Source organism: Myotis daubentonii, chromosome 10 (genome assembly GCF_963259705.1).
Source record: "Myotis daubentonii chromosome 10, mMyoDau2.1, whole genome shotgun sequence".
NCBI lineage: Eukaryota > Metazoa > Chordata > Mammalia > Chiroptera > Vespertilionidae > Myotis > Myotis daubentonii.
In genome coordinates this window covers 34,922,083-34,941,495 of record NC_081849.1, presented here as the reverse complement: position 1 = coordinate 34,941,495, position 19,413 = coordinate 34,922,083, and the positions used below count along the sequence as shown (strand labels likewise).

Here is a 19,413-nt window from a genome sequence, read left to right as displayed (position 1 = left end):
CTTTTCTCACATATCGGTTCATGTAACTCTGAAAAGCATCTGCAATAAGAGGACAACACAAGTGTTCTGTTGATCAGGTGTCCCACTTGCTACATTTTCTAGCTGTAAAGAACTAAATTATCTGGGGGGTGAAGATGAACAATGCAGAGGACAGAAGATGGAACAGAAAGGCCTAATGGAAATAGGATAAAAGGGAAAGTGGGATTAGAATTGAGGGAGGCCTATAGGATCCGGGACAGAAACGTAACCAACAGGTCAAACTTGCTCAGAAACAACTGAAAGAGGAGAAGCAGAGAAAGAGACATGACAACAGAAGCAGAGGGCCATGTGATGAGGTTGCTGGCTTTGATGATTGATGAGATTGTTGGCCTGAAGCAAGGTGTCCCAAGACAAAGCATTTGGGCAGCCTCTAGAAGCTGGAAAAGGCAAGGAATTGATTCTTCCCTACAACCTTCAGAATGAACATAGCTCTGCCTACACCTGATGTTAGCCAGTGAGATGCTGGCTGGACTTTTGACCTACAGAAGTGTATGATAATAAAGACAATAAATGTGTTGTTTCAAGCCACTAAGTTTGTGGTCATTTGTTACCAATCAATCATAAGAAACACATGCCCTACCCAGCTGGCAAGTAAAGGATGCCACAGTGGCTTCAGAGTCCAAGCTTTTAACAGCCATACCTTTCCGCTCCCTCCTGTCCAATCTGTCACCTATTTATTGGTTAGTATAAATTTTAACTCCTTCCTATTTTATTTAATTCATAAAACAATACATTTGATATCTTTAAAACAATTCAGTGGTTATGAAGTATCAATAGTCAATTCTTCACTCTTAGCCTTGCCCTTGAATGATCTTTTTATTAAGACTGTTAACATATGCTCCACTTTAATACAATTTGATTCTTTTCATTAAAAATCTATCTAGAACCGACAGATTTTTAATTTGTCCTTGGCATTAATTGTGTATTACATAAATATAGTATTATTATTATTATTATTATTATTATTATTATTTAGCAACCGCTCACTTGTTCATAAATAGTCTCACGGATTTATTTGTCTTGCTGCACTCTGGGGCTGGCGCCAGTGTCTCCACCCTGGATTTGGGGCCCCATCTTCGAGCTGAAATTGACACAAAGCCGGCCCTCTGCAGTCCGTAGGTATCCGGCCAGACTCCGCCCCCACCCTCGAGGCCGCCAATCAGTTCCCAGAACGACCCTCCTCCTCGCCCCCTTCCCCCAGACATTCCACCTCCCAGGCCTTGTCCGCAGCTCAATCCTTCTCTCTGCTGAGAAGCTCTTTTCCTTGGGAACTGCCGCTGCCCTCTTTTAGCCAGTCTTCTCTACCCCCTACCCGCGCTGCAGGGTTCAGCGGGACAACCGGTGAGTGGGGGTCAGAGATAAATTATGGACCATGAGAGGCCTGGAGCTGTCACAGGCCAGCCAGCCCGAGCGCAGGTAGTGGGCGGGAGAAGAGAGATGGGAAAGCCCTGGGAGGCTATCTGTGCGCTTTTGGGGGTCAGGGGAGTTAGTGGGGCCTCTGCATGTCCCAGATGGGAGGGTGGCAGAGGTGTTCCACGCAGGATTCCTCGCTGTTATCTCTGGAATCCTTCTCTGGTGTCTCCCTGTAGCTCGGCCCTATTTCCTTCTTGCCACACCGTTATTCACCCTTGCTCATCTGGAGGCGTTGACTCACTATTTTCTTGTGATTTTTTTTTCTTGTGCTCCACAGGAGCCATTGTGATTCGAGCTAAAAAGAACCATGGATTGAGGCGATGTCTCCTCCTGTGGCTTGTTCTTGAATTATTAGAGTACAGCCTGCCTCTTCATAATCCTCCCCCACCCCCTCCCCAAGGTTAAAGTCCTCACCTATCCGAGAACTGTACGTGGGGCCCCAGAGTGTAGTAGTGGGGGAGGGAGGTGCAAGGTACAGAGGGATGGCGGTGAGAGTGGGTGCAGGGAATCTTATGGAATATTTAGTCTGGAATGCATTTGGCCTTCAGGTAAGTGCTGAATTATACAGTTACCAGATAAACAGCCGTTGAGCTGGCCTCTGAGTTGATTCAACCTGCAATGGAAGGAGAAGTCCTTAAGTAAGGAGAAAATGATTTACCAATGGGACAGTCATGGAAACTATTGGAAGAAATGCAGATTTAACTAGACATAAAAGACAGAATATCTGTTTAGCTGACCATCCATCCTTTTATACCCCAAACTATTTACTTGTCAATTGATTCCATTTCAATACTGTAGTCCTTATCTTCCATTCTGTGGTTTCAATTACCTGTGGTCAAACCACGATCTGAATAGAAAACCATGATCTATTAAATAGAAAATTCCAGAAATAAACAATTTTAAATTGCATACTGTTCTGAGTATCATGATGAAACCTGGCACTATCTCTAGCCTTCTCAACCGAAATGCCTTGACCAAAAGATCACCATCAGGTATCATGGTACTTGTGTTCAAGTAACCCTTATTTTTCACATCAATTCTTTGCAATATGGAACTTGCTTCCCCCCTCTCCCCCACAGTAAAGGCAGAGAGAGAACATGAAAGCCAGATTCTTTTGTAACCTAATCTCAGAAGTGACATCCCATCAGTTTGCTATCTGTTCATTAGAAGTGAATCACTAGTTTCAGTTCACACTCAAGGCGAGAGGGTTATATACAGGAACATGAATACTCAGAGCAGGGTTTACTGGGGCCATATTAAAGGCTGCCTACTACAGGGCATATTAACAAGTAATGTCTTCTAACATTCTCTTACATGACTTCTGGGTCACATGGGCAAGAGTTTCCCTGGAGTATACACCAAGGCATTGAATTACTGAGTTATAAGATTTGTGTTCAACATTATTAGATTATTTCCAAGCTGTTTTTAAATGTTGAGCCAGTCTGCACTCCTTTCAGCAATAGATGAGAGTTCCTGTTGTTCTACATACTTGTCATAATTTGGTATTATGAAATTTCATTTTTAGCCAGTCTGGCAGGAGTGAAAGAGCATCCCCTTGTGATTTCCATTAGCATATCTCTGATAAGTAATGAAGGTGACCATCTTTCCATACATATGTTGATAAGCTGTAGTGCTTTCTCTCTGATAATTCTGGGCTTTGTGTGTGTGTTTTCTCATCTTCATATTGGGTTGTTTGTCTTCTTCTTATTGAGTCATTGGAATATTTTCTTTTAATATATGTGCTGCTCAAGCAAGCACTGGAATGCTTTCTTTATATAAACTGAATGCTAATTAATCCTTTGTAAGCAATATATGCTGGAAATATCTGCTTTAAACTTGGTGCTTAGCTTTTCTTTCTCTGTATGTCTGTCTCTCTCAATGAACTAAGTTTTGAATTTTTATTTTAAGTGACCAGTACTTTCTTTTATATTTTTTCTTGAGAAAAATAATTTCTCAAGGTAGTAAATTAATTTTACTATATTTTCCTCTAAAAGATTTTATAGCTTTGCATTTGGCAATTAGTCTAATTCCACCTGGAAACTGATTGTTATATTTTCTATTCCATATGGGTAATCAATTGTCCCATCACCAGTGAGTGATCAGCATGAATCGAGTTTTTCATATATGCATAAATTTATTTTAAGCTTCTTATTCTCTTTCATTATCTATTTGTTTAACTGCACCAACACTAAAATCAGTTTTAACAACTATAGTTTTATAATTCTTGAAAGATTCTCCCACCTCTTTCTGATGTTTTAGCAATTCTTGGATCTTTGATCCTCCATATAAATATTTAATTAACAAAACAAGAAACAAGCAAACAAACAAACCTGCTAGAACTTTGATTGGTATTGAATTAATTCTATATAACAATTTGAGGAGAAATGGCCTCTTTAAGATGTTGAATCTTTCCTCCTATGAGCTTGGTATATACTGCTATTTATTTAGCTCACCTTCAATTTTTTTTTAAGGCTTTGTAATATTTTTCTCATTGCTTTCCTTTCTCTCGTTTTTGTTAAACTTATTTCCACATACATTATTTTTATTGCTATTGTAAGTGATTTATTTTATAAAAATTATATTTTGTACCTTATTATTGCTGGTGTGTAGAAATCTAATTGCTTTTATATATTGACTAGTGTTCCGGTGCACAGATTCATGCACACTGAAAGGAAATTAATTGGGAGAAATATTTTAATATTGCTATTCACCCTTTCTCTATAATAGAAGTATCAAGCAAATTCATGATCAACAATGACAGATCAAAACACACATGTGCAATTGGCACCAGCGAGAGCTGTATATGTATCACACATGTGCGAGTCAACTTAGGTTTTTATATATATAGAATAAACTCGCTTAATTAGACCTGGTTTCTGATGTAGCTAAACTTTTTTCCAGCACAGTGAAGCATCCCAACTTCTCTTTCAGGTAATTGTCAGCAACACTGCAGTAAATACCAACATGAAGCAGATTATTATTGTAGATCATGCAAGGAGAACTAAGGGTAAAATATTTAGCTGTAGCAGTGTTTGACTATATTCTGCACAGTGAGAAAACCTGAAGTCATTTTCAAGGTCCACCATTTCTTACTTCTTTTCAGTCGGGTCAAGTTTCTAAACTTTCTAAATCTCCGTTTTCTGGCTAATAAAAAGAAAATAGGATTCTACCAAGTCTCCTATCTACCTACTCCAGAACTTCTGTGAGGATCAAATGAGATGAGGCACGTGAAAACACTTCAAAACATTGTAAAATGTTTGCACCTGGCTATAAAGCAAGTCAGGTTCTTGGGCTGAAGAAACTCCAAGGAGGCTAGTCGCTAGGGAGAGGAAGCCAGGCATTGCTACGTGATGTCATTACCTGGCACCCACAGCAACTGTTTCCAGGTTGGGCTGGGCTGTGTTGGCTGTGATTTGGTGGGGTGTCGCGTTGGGGGGGTGACAGGGCCTGTGTCCCACTTGGGGGAAGCTGAGTGTTGGTTTGTAGGCGCCAAGTCCATGGTGCCATTTATTTTTTAAATGGCCAGAGTGCATCATGGCAGCTCCTGTGTTGAAAGTCTGCCCCCTGGTGGTCAGTGCATGTCATATAGCTACTGGTTGGACAGACAGACAGCCTTCTATATATATAGATTATATGTCAAACTTGATAAACTCCATTCATTAATAATTCTAAAATTACCTATAGTCTTTCAGATTTGCTACACAAGTGGTCATATCATCTAAAAGTAATGATAGTTTATTTCTTCCTTTCCAATCTTTATAACTTTCATTTTTTTTTCTTTTATTCTCTTAGTGCATTGGCTAGTACATCCAGTATAATGTTGAACAAAAGCAAGGATGGGCATCTTGTTTTATGCGAAAGATAATAAAGATTTCACCATATCAACTTTCAATATTGCATTCAATATGATTATTTTATAACTGAATCATGTCCAGAACTTTATTGCCCAGATCAATGTCAAGAAATTTTTCCTTATGTTTTCTTCAAGTAGGTTTACAGTTTCAGGTCAAATGTTTAAGTCTTTAATGAATTTGAGTTAATTTTCATATGGTGAGGTAAAAGTCCAATTTCATTTTTCTTCATATGGGTATTTAGTTATTCCAACACCATTTATTGAAGAAACTATCCTTTCCCCAATGTGTGCTCTTTGCACCTTTGTTAAAGATCAGCTGAATATGAATGTGAGGGTTTAGTTAGGGGCTCTCTTCTGTTCCACTGGTCTATAAAACTCTTTTTATACAAGTTTCATACTGTTTTGATTACTATAGCTTTGTAGTATTGAAATAAGGCACTGTGATGCCACAATTATTCTTCTTACTTAAGTTTTCCTAGGCTATTTGAGCACTTTTGTGCTTCCACATGAATTTTAGTATTTTTTTGTAATTTCTGGGGACAATGACATTGGAGTTTTGATAGGGTTTGCATTGATCTGCAGATAGCTTTGGGTAGTATAGACATTTTAACATTATTAATTCAAACAATCTACGAACATAGAATATTCTTTATTTATTTGTGTCTTCAGTTTCTTTCATCATTTTTTATAGTTTTCAGTGTACATCTTTTACCTCCTTAGTTTCTAACTATTCCATTATAAATAGGATTATTTTCTTAATTTTCTTTTTAAATATTTTATTTTTGGTGTATGGAAATCCAACTGATTTTTTATATTAATTTTGTATTCTGCAACCATATTGAATTTGCTCATTAGTTCTTACAGGTTTTTTGGTAGAGTCTTTAGGGTTTTCAATATACAAGATCATGTCATCTGCAGAGATGATTTAACTTCCTTCTTTCCATATGGAGGCTTTTTATTTCTTTTTCTTACCTAATTGCTCAGGGTAAAACTTCCATTACAATGTTAAAAAGTAGTAGTAAGAGTGGGACTTCTTGTTTTGTCCCTGATCTTTAAGGAAAGGTTTCAACTTTTCACCTTTGAGTATTTTAACTGTGGGCTTATAATATATGGCCTTTATTATATTGAGGTACATTTCTTGTATATCCAAATTGTTGAGAGTTTTTGTCATAAATGGACGTTGTATTATATCAAATTCTTTTTCTGCATCTACTGAGATGATTACTATATGATTTTATTCTTCATTCTGTTGATGTAGTATGCACATTTGTTGATTTGCAGATGTTGAATCTTCCTTGCATTTCTGGAATAAAGCCCACTTGATCATGATCTATGGTTCTTTTAGTGTACTGTTGAATTCAGTTTGGTAATATTTGTGGAGGATTTTTACTTCTATGTTCATCAGGGATGTTGGCCTATAATTTTTTTCCTGTAATGTCCTTCGTCAGGGTAAGGGTAAGGCTCAAACAATGGAATAACTTTAAAAATAGTTTATCTTTATTAACGCTCATCTTGCAGCTGTGCTGTTATTATCTATTTATTTTATTTTTGTATGATTTTATATCTCATAAGCTATTATATTTATTTAAACAGCAATTTTAACACATTGGCCCATGTATTTACTCTTTCCAGTATTCTCTATTCTTTCATATAGTTTTTGGCTCCTATCTCGGGTAAATTTCCTTAATCCCAAGGAACTCCTTTTTGTAGTTCTTATACTGTATTGCCAACAAATTCTTTCAGCTTCTGTCTACCTAAATTTTCTTTATTGTGCCTTTATTTTTGCTGTGCATAGAATTTTAGGTTGTCGGATTTTATCTTTCTTTTTTTTTTTTTTTTAAACAATTCACTGTGTTTTAGTTCCATTATTTCTTTTGAAAAGCCAAATGTATTATTGTTCATTTGAAAGTATACTTTATATTTAATTTTCAATTTCCTCTCTGAATTTGGTTTTTAGCAGTTTGACTATGATGTAGGTATAGTTTTCTTTGTATTTATTCTACTTAGAGAATGTAGAGTTTTTCCATTTGAGTTTTGATGGGGTTTTTTTATACCTTCTGGGACTTTAATTACCCACAATTCATAACTGTTTACCATATATCATAATTCTAGTATGCCCTTTCTATATCATTCCATCTCTTTGTGCATCCTCCTTTCTTCCTGTGTTATTTTTGGATAAATTTTATTAAACTTTGTTACTGTTCACCAATTCTCTGGTCATTTGTATCTAATATGCTATTAAAGCCAACTATAGAATTTCTGATTTCAATTATTATTTTTTTATTTTTAAAGTTTCTATTTTACTCTTTTCTGAATTTTAAATCTATACTGAAGCTCTCCAGCCTTTTTTCTGTTATATGTGAACATATTATTCACAGTTAATAGAAAGTCAGTTGCTGTCTAAGAACTCAAGTGTCTGAACCACCTGTGAGTCTGTTTTTATTATCTGTTATTTTCCTGAGTTCTTGGCAATTGATCCTAATTTTTAGTCTCCCTCTAAATTTTCAGTTGTATGCAGTATGTCATGAATAAAAATTATAAAGTTCTGGTTGATGTTATCTTTTCAAACAAAATTTTTTTCAGGGGTAGAGGCAAGATAAAGTACCAGCAGATTAATTTCACACTATCAAGGGCTAGTTTTACACTTTCTTAAACTGGTCCACTTAAGTTTTTTCCTTTATCCAAGAGTATAGTCCTTATTCCTAAGGTGTCATTCTTATTCATACACTGTGGAATTTCTCATATCTCAACTGAAAGTAGAATGTGTTGATAAGAATCATTTACTTCGGTGGAAGCTGACCTCCACTGCTTTATTCCCAGAACAGTGCAACTGCTGAAATGACTGTTCAATTGTTTTAGCAGTTTAGCCACTATTTTCTGCAATTGGAGTGGAGGGTGGGGCGTAAGAGAATGGGGGAGGGCCTCCCTGTGCATGCCTAGCTTTGGAGACAGCCAGTGACTTAAGAGGAATTTATACATAGATTTTTAGATTCACCTCTCTGAGATTTCTTCTTCTGTAAAGTTTTGTGCTTTGAGTTCCAGGGGTTTGGTAATCTGGAGCCAGTCAGACTGACACTTTCCACTTGGCCTCAGCCTGCACTGTGAACTGGAAAATGCCCCAAAGGAAAAAGCCATAGTGAATGTGGAGCTCATGTCTTATTTTCCTTCCCTCAAGATCAGAACTTTTCAAATCCTACTTGTTTTGTTGGCTCTTCAGAATCTTCCATTGTTTCCTATATTTTATTCAACTTTTATTGCTATTTTCAGCAGGAGCGTTTTTCCAAACAAGGTATTCTCTCAGTGCCAGCACTGGAAGTCTCTCACTGTTGTATCTCACATCTCAGATTATCAAAGATTATTTTATTTCTTCTTAAGCTACATCCTTTAGAATTTCTTCAAAGTAGACCTTTTATAATAACACTTCAGTATTTGTTGGTCTGAAAATAAAATTTTAAGAATCTTACAATAGAAGACAGTGCCAGGGTGCCCTATCAGTGAGAAAGTAGGAAGGGTAGCACTTGGGTAGCTTCTTGTTTTAGACTATATGGCTGGTGCTGCTTTGAACATGTCTTTTGGTGGCATGTGTGTATATAAATTCTATTGGGTATATAAATAAGAGTGAATAGCCATGTTTGTTTGTTTTTCAAAATGATTTTTGTAACATTTTTAAAATATGAAATGTCTAAAGAAAAAAATTACTGGTCTACCTTCCCCACTTCCTGAAGTCACTAAATATGTCCTTATTTTTCCTGTTAGGTAGACATAAACAAAAAAACAGAATCATCCCTGGACTGTGTGGCTCAATTGGTTGGGCATTGTCCCGTGTACCAAAAGGTTGCCAGTTTGATTCCCCATTAGGGCATGTGCCAGGGGTAGCAGGCTCGATCCCCAGTAAAGGGAGTGGATTGATGTTTCACTCTCACATCCATTTTTCTCTCTTCCTCTCCCTCTCTCTCTCTCTCTCTCTCTCTCAAAAAAAAAAATCAATTAAACAAATATAATCATAGTTTTTCACTGAAAATATAGATTGAGAGCATTCCTCAAGCTCGTCCTTTTCAAGAACCACATAATATTTTGTAGTATTATTTTTAATAAAGTGTTCATTCATTCCTATGTTGCTGAGTATTTACACAACTTAATATTTTAAAAATCATTTCAGTACTTTAAAGATTTCATGGTAGTCTCTATTACTCAGGGCAGAAACTGGAAAGAAAAACAGAAACTCTAGAGGAATTATAAATAGGGAGTGAGAGAGGATTTAAAATTGAGTTACTAATGTTAAGTCTGAAACAGAGAAAGAGAGGAAAGAACCCACTGAAATTTGGGGAGATATAGAAGGAAAAGGTTTAAGGGAGAAAATTAAAGGAGCACAAAGAAGAGGAAAAAACTTTCAATACAGGAAATTTGTAATTTAATAAGTTTCCTACATCAAGTTGCTGTATGTTTTTTTCTTTTTTTAAATATATTTTTATTGATTTCAGAGAAGAGGGGAGAGGGAAAGGGAGAAAGATAGAAACATCAATGATGAGAGAGAATCATTGATCGGCTACCTTCTGCTCGCCCCCTCCTGGGAATCGAATCTGCATCCTGGGCATGTGCCCTAACTGGGAGTGGAACCATGACCTCCTGGTTCATAGGTCAATGCTCAACCACTGAGCCACACCATCCAGGCTGTTTTTTGTTTGTTTGTTTGTTTGTTTTTTGAGGAGTAATCCTAGGATTGCTTTCCTCAGCACATCCATCTATTTTGACCATCAATCCATCAAGAGGACATTACAAAGCACCCGTTCATGGCTACATGAAGTAGAGAATCAAAAGAAGGAAAAAACACAGTTCTTGGCTTATGCTTACTCTAGTTTGAAGATTGTAATGAAATCCTCAAGTAATTACAGGATGTGGTTCTCTATCCCCTTTACCACTGAAGCCACATTCCTGTGCAAGGTCCAGCCTAGACACTGTTTTGTGGTTGGGAGAAAGCTTTTTAATGATCTCTTCATAGGGTCAGTTAGGAACGCTGAGAACAGAGGCCAGAGAGATGATTGGTGAGGGGTGAGGAAACAGGAGAATGTCCAGAGACCACACAAATCTTTCAGGGCTTTGGGGCCAACCATAGAAAGGGACAAATGGTTTTCCCCCAGGATCTAAACTTGAGCTCACAAAGCTAGATGAGGAGACGCTGGTTCAAGGCAGGACCTGGTCAGTCATAAAGCCTGGTCCTGGCTCACAAGTCAAGTGCTGGGTTCCACTCTTACTTGATTAAAATGAGTCAGGACTAGGAACAAAGGTCAAGAAGCCCACACAAAGAGAGAAATCATATTTATGGAGTGGACACTACCAGCTGTGTGAGCAAGAATATTTTACCTATTTTTAGTTGATTAAATTTATCTATTTTTCTCACAAAATAATACATACTAATACTAAAACTTTAATGAGGTATATGAAGAAAAATACTTATAAGTAAGCTACTCTTTCCTGTCTGACGTACCGATTCTAATAGTTTGATGTAGCGTTTTCATATAATTTCTATATTTATATATGTATATAAAATATTTTTAAAGTTTTTGTACACAAATGCAAACTCTTCATTTTATTAACACGTTAAATGTTTATTTAAAATGAGAATAAATATAGCCCAACATCTGGCAAATATATAGAGATATGACTGATCCTTGCAAATAGCTGTGTATTGTTTTATATAAAGATTTATCATAATTTATTACCCACTCCCTTGTTAGTAAATAGTCTCACGGGTTTATTTTTCAACGGTTTACCCTCCCACACTCCTGGTGCAGGCGCCAGTGTCTCCATCCTAGATTTGGGGCTGCATCTTGATGCAGAAACTGACACAAAGCGGGGCCACTGCAGTCGGGAGAGGTGGGGGCGACCAGGCTCCGCCCCCACCGCCAGGGCTGCCAATCAGCTCCCAGGAAGGCCCCCTCCTCGCCCCGCTCTGCACCACAGACCACCTCCCCGACCAGGCTCCCAACGCCGCCGCCACCAATATTCTAATCCTCAGGCTGTCTGTCCCCTCTCTTCGTCACATCTCTGCAGAGGAGTCCCTTCCCCCTCCTAAGTAGCCGGTGTGGAAATTTCTGGACAACCGGTGAGTCTTGTTCAGTAATGGTTTCTGGAACCGGAGCAGGCCCGGGCGCACCGACCGAGTCCAGTGGTCCAGGGTGGAAGAGGGAGGGGAGGGCCGGGGCCGGGGGAGCACTGGGGAAGGGGTGCCTGACGGGCCGCGGAGGTGGTCGGGTTTGGGGCCTGAGACCGCTAGGGCCTAAGGAAGCAGATGTTTTCCAAAGATTACCTGCGTTTTCTCCGTGTCAGCTTCTGCGTTTTTCTACTGCGATGGTTCTTAATTATTGCGTGCTGTATTCTACAGGACCGTAACTATCAGGAGTCTGATATATCCCTGTATCAGAGACTGACATTTTATCACCTTTGCTTCAGCTGTGTGTGTGTGTGTGTGTGTGTGTGTGTGTGTGTGTGTGTTCCTTTCTGAGAAACAAAACCTGACAAGATCTTTTTCCCCCACCAAATCTCATGTCCCCTTCCTCAGAGGTAAGTCAGGTGCTATCCTTCCCATGTATATACGCGTTTTTTATTCTTATTTTTTTCTAAAACTCAGTATTTTTGGGTTCTACCTTTTGGTGCTATTAGTCGTAGCATTTCAGACCTGAAAGGGACTTAGCAAGCAAGTGGCCAGCCCACCTTGTTTATCTGAGAACCCTCAGCCCTGGAGAATATCAAGGACCTGCTCACTGTCAATCATGTGGTCCCACACAGACCAGGATCCTGAATTCGGGTTCTCTTGATTTCTCTTTCTGGTATTTTCTCTGTGTAAACCCTGCCACTGAGCTCACCTACCCACATTCCCCTGTTGATTAATGTTTCTATGAGTCAATTTGGGGAAAAGAGGTTGAAGGGAGATGGGGAAAGGGAATATGACTTCAATTGGAACAAAACCTTCATCAGGATTAAAAAGATATGCATTTTCCTGAGACATGAAATATTGATTATTAGGATGACCTGAAGATTTTTTTTTACTTCACAATCATACAGTCTTACTATCTGCCAGATAGTGATTGAAGAAATTTACAAATCCACTCACCTAATTCAAACCTTACAATAAATCTGTAACATAGGTACTCATTTCATCCTCCCCATTTTACAGGTAATAACACTGAGGCATAAAGGAATTAAGTAAATTGCTCAAAGTCACTCAGCCCATAAAATGCAGCCTGAGGTCTGAATCCTGGCCATCTGGTGAAAGTCTGGGCTTCTAACCACTATACTACCCTGACTTCACAGGCTAGAAGTAGCACCTGAGCCAGGTGAAGTCACCACACTAAGTGGGAACTTGCAATTTATAGAAGGGAGGACATCTGTCAACGGATCATTACCAGGACTTACAAGAAAGAAATAGGGTTTGAAATGTACACTGATGAATAAATTTTAGCTACCTGTTGTTTGAAATATATTATTTTTGATTTACAAAAGTAACATATAACAATGCAAACAATGTAGTGCTATATAAAAGCTGCCTTTCCCAGTTCCTCTGGCTAAACAGTATTATCACATAGAGATGTATCCTTCCCTTCTCCCACCATAATACAAACATGCACAGGGCTGTTTTTATTAAAAAATGAAAGCATACTAAATAATTTCTACAGTTTTTATTTTTCCCTTGGCAATACTTCAAGTACATTCCTCCCACTGAAAGGAAATCTGAGCTCTTCATAAGAATTGAATAATATTCCATAGAATGTGTCCTATAGTTTGTTCAGCTTTTCCGTATCAGTGAATAGTGAGAGAAGTTTATGTCTTGAATAAAACGGCCGGTCCCACTGCCACCCGAATGGGGGCCGCCGCCGTAGCGTACAGCTGACAGGACCGGGACACAAAGAAGAGCTGTCCCCTGCCAGGCGCCGCCCCTCGGGCTCGATCCCGCCCTGGAGGAAGTGGGGAGGAGGAGACTGCTCGGGAACCCCTCCTCTGCTCCCGCTCCATCTCCTCCGAGCTCTGCCCACCTCGCCCCGGCGCTCCCGGCAGAGAAGACCCTTCCCCCCGCACCGCGCGCGCCCCTCTGCATCCAGCGCTGCTCCCCCCACCCCACCCCTCTCTCCCCAGCCGCCCGGTTGTAAGTTGCAGGGCGACCAGGTGAGTGGCCCTCTTCGAATGCCCGCAGGCCCGAGGAGGGCCGGTAGCGGCGGATGGGCCTGGGTCTGGGGGCGGACGGTGCGGGAGGCCGAGGAGGCTGCTGGCGGACCTGCGTGAGCCCAAACCGGGGACAGATGTCTCGCTGTTTGTGTCGCAGTCCTGTTCGCGATTGTTCTCTGCTCACGGGCTCTGCGTCGCGCCTGCCGCAGTGCTCCTCCGGGCCCTGATGTATGATGTTTGTTTACCTGCTTTGTGTCGTTGATTTATGCACATGCCTGAGCTGGAGGAAAAGCATCTAATTCGAAGCTTTAGGGGATGAGAATACCGTGGCTCAGGGAGGCGGCTGGGCTGGCTCCGAGTCACACAGGTGGCTGGTGACAGAGCATCTCTTCTGCCCGACTGCCCTTTGATCTTTACCAACACCTTGCCTGGCACCAAGATCCCTCATCCACTAGCACAGGTCCCCTGGAGCCCGGAATGTGTGGAAGAGGGGCCACTGGTCACTCCCAAACCTCAGCGCCAGCGAGCCTGCAGAATTCCCTGCCAACCCCAGCTTTTCCTCTCTGCGCCACTCCTCCCCTACCTAAGGCCCCCTCCACTCCTCTGACGTCACTGACTTGCTCTTTGTGGACTGGCTCTGGGCCTGGGAAGGAAAGTCTGGCCTGGGTGAGGGCCTGCAGAGGAAGTGGAGGAGAGGGATCACACACCAGAGCTTAGTAGTGACAGCCCCTGGGACTGTAGACCGCCCCTGTCCAGCACTGTGCATTTGGTAGAACACCCTCTGAGACAGTCTGATCGACAGCTAAGAAGAGGCAGCACCAGAATTTTTAAAATACAAAACAGGCCTTCTCCTGCCTGTTTTAGTGATCCTCCATTTTGCTGTTTAGCTGGGATTCTGGCAATGAGATAAGTGAGCAAATACAAGTAAGAAAGCCCCAGGGGAACTCGGGACTCCAGAAGGGAGTGTAGTAAGATCAAAACAAGGGAATAGAAAAAGCAAAGTTTTGAATGGCTTTTATGAGAATGGGGGAGGGAATGATTACAGCGAGCTACAGGCAGACCTTAAGAGATAATAGGAATGGTCTGTTTTTTAAGCTGAGTAGCGGTATATGAGAGTCTGTTAAATTTTAAAATTATTTTATTATTATTTTCCCATCCATATCCTTCCACATGCATCACATATTCTTTTAAATACATGAATTAAACCATTTTTAAGTGAAAATCATTAAGATTGAGCTGGGAATATCTCAGACACAATACAAAAGAGGTTGCACCCACCCTAATTCTGGCTTAAGAAAAATTCAGGGACATTTTAAAACATATAAGGAAAAAGAAAAAGGTTTCATGGAAGAAAACGGCATGAAGAAGAGAAGATCTATCAAATTGGATGTTTCTGACATGCATCATTTTTCAAGGTCAGGGTAGCTGTTTGCTAAAGAAATCATTCTAGGTTGACCCTTATACCCACACCTTATATCCATCATTCATTCAATCCCATCTACAGAGTATCTATTCATTATCCTAGGAAATCCAAAGAACCTGACCTCAGACACTTGCCCTACTTTTGGGATTTGAAATGAAATTATAATGTAGGATATGGTACAATAAGCAAGACAGGGCCACTGCCCTCCTTCCTATCTATATTTATGCACTTGCTTAAGAGAAAATCCTATTTAAGTACCATGGGATCACTTTGTGACAGGGGTAGGGGATCTGTGAAGCTCTCTCCCTGAGTTATAAGTTGTGCCTGGGGTACTGTCTGTTTTAGAGGTGCCTTGGGTTGCAGAAAGTTGGTAGGCCTGAAAGAGAGAATGCAGGATCCATGGAAGTAGAAGCAACGATGAAGAACTTCAGGGGAGAAGTAAAAGGGGTTTCTCCAGGCTGTGTCCATCTGAGCTTGGAGGGTAAACAGCGACACAGGCATTTGGTTCAAAAGTCAAGTGTCAGAGTTACCCATAGCTGGTTAAAGTGGGAATAGAACCAACTGCAAAGCTCAAGGAACCCCCACAGAGAAAAATCAAATTTATTGGTGGGCAAATGGACAACTTGTTGGGAAGTGAAGAAGACATTTGGGATAAGTAAGATAGGATCAGTTGGTCAATCTAATTTATATAGTAAATCAGAGTGTATTTACTTGGTTCATTGATTTTATATTACCTGTGCTATTTTTAATTGTAACAGTAATACAGAAAACAATTGAAAGGATGCAGACTTGTATAAAGGGAAAAAATACTGTTTGCCTCTCCCCTTCCTAATGTTAGTATGTTGAAATGTAGCTTCATAGACTTTCTACCTATATAAGAAACAGGGACTTAACAGGCTTATCTGTTGCTGGTACTTAAAAATGTGGACCTCAGAACTAGATTTCCTGTGTTTTGAAGGCTGGTTCCACCACCACCTGTGTTACTTAAGCAAGTAACAGATTCTCTGTAGGGCAGGTTTTTTGTTTTCTTTGTGGTTTTGCCCATATATAAATAGGGAAAGTGATAACACATACCTCATCAGGATTAAACAATTTATGTAAAGCACTTATAAGAATGCTTGGAACCTGGTTAGCACTGTCTTGTCATTACTACTACCTACAAAAATTATTAGTTCTACTACTATTATTATCTACATCCATACTAAAATGGGTTTGTGTCCTCTATATTATGATGATTTGAAAATTTCACTTAAAATATACCTAGGACATTCTTCTAGGTAGGTACAAAATAGATGTAACTCATTCTTTGTAAGAGCTATACAATACTCTAGCATGCATATTATCATACTTGTCTCAAGTATTCTCCCTCTCAAACGTTGTCTTGCCATGTACACAGCACTGGTGTCAGACCAGGGCGGACCCCGCAGCCTCACACACAGGGAAACTGGCAGAGAGAAAGGGAGCCCAGGCATACCCCACTCACCTTGGGTCAGCAGTACAGCCCAGAATGGTAGAAGGAGGAGACCCATCAGGAAAAACCCTCCTCTTTTCCCTAGTCCCCTACTTTTCAGATCTCCAAGCCACCTGCCTATCCCTTGTCACTTCACAGATATTTCTTCTGGGAACTAGCTCAGAGGACAATCAGAGAGACAAAAATAGCAATACCAGCAGCAACATAGTCACAGAGAGAAGAGGTCTAAGAGTTGCTCTTCATGGAAAGTGTATGGGTGGCTGGTGGGGGCTATGCCCCAGGGTCGTATGTTGCAGCACAGTGGGCTATAGGGGCAGGATATGTGGATAAAAATGTGGTTTTGGGTTAGAGATCCTGTCTGTACCCACAGTAGTCAAAACTAGTTCCAAGAAACATTCCTTGTCACTTATCTATCTCAATTTTTAGGTCAGTTTTTGTGAAGACAAGCATCCTTGTATATACACTTTAATAGAGCTACTCTTATATCTAAGAAAGGTTAGTAGAAGAGGGGTGACTGGTGTAAGGATAGGTACACCTTTGAAACTGATTGCCACTGTTAGATGGTTGTCAGTTTTTCAGCCCTTTCAGCAGATGTGACGTCCCCAAAGCCTTTTGGACATTAGACATTATTAGCTGCCTTTGTCTTCTTCACTTTCTTTTCTGTCTTCACCACCTCCTTTTTTGACAATATGGGCAACATACATTATATTTTCCTTTGCCTGACCAGTGAGATTGAGTATATTTTCATTGACTGACTGGCCATATGAATTCCCTCTTCCGTGAATATCTTCTCTTAGGAGGATACGATTTCAACAGGTAGAAAGACATGGGAGAGGGAGCAGGATGAGACAGAATGGGAAGAGAATCTTAAGTGTGTGCCGCGCCAGCACGGCCAATGGTGAACCTGAGGAGGGGTGGTGAAGGACTGAAGAAAAGACAGACAAGAGAATACAGCTGGGGCTCGGTGGATCTCCCATGCCTGGATGAGGACACAGAAAGACCCAGCCTGCAAATTGATGCTTTATTTTATAGTCTGATTAAAACAAGGGTAGATTAACATGTATACAAATGTTCTTGTTTTGGCAACACTTGCTGCACCTCCCACAGCCCATTAGCTACTTAGGAAGGAATTAGGGAGGGTAACAAGGTCAGGCTTAATTATGCTAGAGGAGCTCTGCCCTCCAGGCTGGGACTTGTTTGTGGCCCTGCCACAGGTCAGCCCAAGGCTTGACCCTAGAGCCGCTCCCTACAAAAGTGAAAGCAGGGAATGTCCAGGGATGCCCTGTGTTCTGGAAGCTGTGGAGAGATTGTGGCAGGAGATACAGCTGGAAAAGTAAGGAGCAGCCAGCCCTGGAAGCTTCACACCCCAGTACTGCTCAGATTTTCCCCTGTGGGCCAAGATGAGGTCTAAGGTGTTCTCTTCTGAGACATAATGGTAGCTTTAGAAGAATAGAGGTAACAACAGGTAACTGGTGACAGAGAAACTGAATCAGTTTAGTGAAGGAGTGAGTTACTGAGGACCTGAACTAGGTTAGTCGCAGCATGATTGGGAATTGTGAATGAGGACATTGACAGGATATGGAGCAGGGGCAGAAGGGATACAACTGTGACTCTGTGGCTTGCTGTCCTGGTTATTTGTGAACACCAGGAGGAGCAGGGAAGAGACAAGCTCTTATTAACGAAATGTTTGCTGACTGTATCTTCTAGGTAGTTTTCTGGTCTAGAGGTTATCCTCTTTAACAACTAGGGACATCAAGCTTGGGAAATTACCTAAGAGAAGCTAGTTTGGAGGGAAAAGAATAAATGTAAGACTTCTTTACTTTTAAAGACTGGTGCCAATCAGAGAGTGGCTCTTGCACGGAGGCCTTGAGTTTGTTTATCTGTTCTTCACCAGTTACATTAGGACCAGGCATGGTACCTGTGCCAAGGGCTTTTTCAAGGGTTCATAGAAATACTTGAGAACTCAATAGAGCACTAATTAGTATTAGTATTGGCTCCAAAATTATGAAAACTATAAAAGTCAGAATCACTAAATGCTTAATTCAGTGTTTGTAAAATCTAATATTAGGTTAGTTTTTTTGTTTACTTTATAAGAATTTTCTATTATGCACATATTTAGTTTACATTTAACCAAATAATTATAAGCTAGTATACATAGATATGTGTGTGTATTTCTACATGCGCATATACATATATAATAATTGAATATTCATAAATATAATAAATAATTGAAAGACACTTAACCTATGCAATTTCCTTTAATCTTTAGGACAACCTTATGTGAGAGATCCTATTATCCCTACTTAAAGATTTAGGAAACTAAATCTGAGATGAGTTGCCTGATTTCACAGTTAGTAACAGCAAAGCTGAGATTCAGACCCACACAGCCTAACTCCAGAGCTGAACTTGTAATCCCTTGAGAATGAGTCTGTTCTCTGACAAAGGATATAGAAAAATGGTAAGTGCCAAAGATAAAATCATAAGGAATACCTACATTTTCAGAAGAGGTAAAAGAAGTAAATGGTTCTAGAGGTGGCAGATAATGTGGGCTTGGGTCATAAGGTTAGAGGTGGTGAGAGCCTCAGGGACCAAGAGAACAGTACTGCCCAGGGCCACTGAGTAGAGTGATCAGTGAGGATGACAAGCCCTGGATGTTCACAGTGTGGAAACACATCTGTACTTGGGGAACTGTTTCAATAAAGTGCATACAGTGGAGTAAGACTGTAGCGTATCCTTAGTGGGGTGCTCATGTGTAGAAGCCGAGGATTTTTGTGAGTACATATCCACAGACATACACACCTTCCTCCACCTGGACAGGTGCAAGTAAGCATCTGCCATAATTTCATAACTTGTTGCCTTCTGCTTATCTGGGACCTGGACTCCAGCCACAGAGGACTTCTGCTTTCCTCTTAGCCAGGTTGTGACTATGGCCAAAGCACTGTCTCTGAGGACCCAGACTTTTCAGACTGAAATTCTGGGTTCCCCCAGCTGGGATTAATAAGATCAGTGTGGGAGCCCAGTGGTGGGAGAGGGGCGGGAAACATGCTGCATCAC

General features: G+C 40.4%; 1 protein-coding gene across 4 annotated transcripts in view; it reads left to right on the top strand.

Moving 5' to 3' along the window:
- The first annotated feature begins 1,232 nt into the window (after positions 1-1,232).
- Positions 1,233-19,413, top strand: part of TCAF1 (TRPM8 channel associated factor 1) — a 46,170-nt gene continuing 27,989 nt past the window's right edge. Inside the window, exon 1 of one of the 4 annotated variants that reach the window (XM_059712066.1) lies at positions 1,233-1,380. The gene's annotated coding sequence lies outside the window, so the exon portion shown is untranslated. Of the gene's footprint in view, positions 1,381-11,267; positions 11,409-13,298; positions 13,466-13,516; positions 13,694-19,413 lie in introns of those variants that run through there. The other 3 variants (XM_059712068.1, XM_059712065.1, XM_059712067.1) reach the window with 3 other exon arrangements.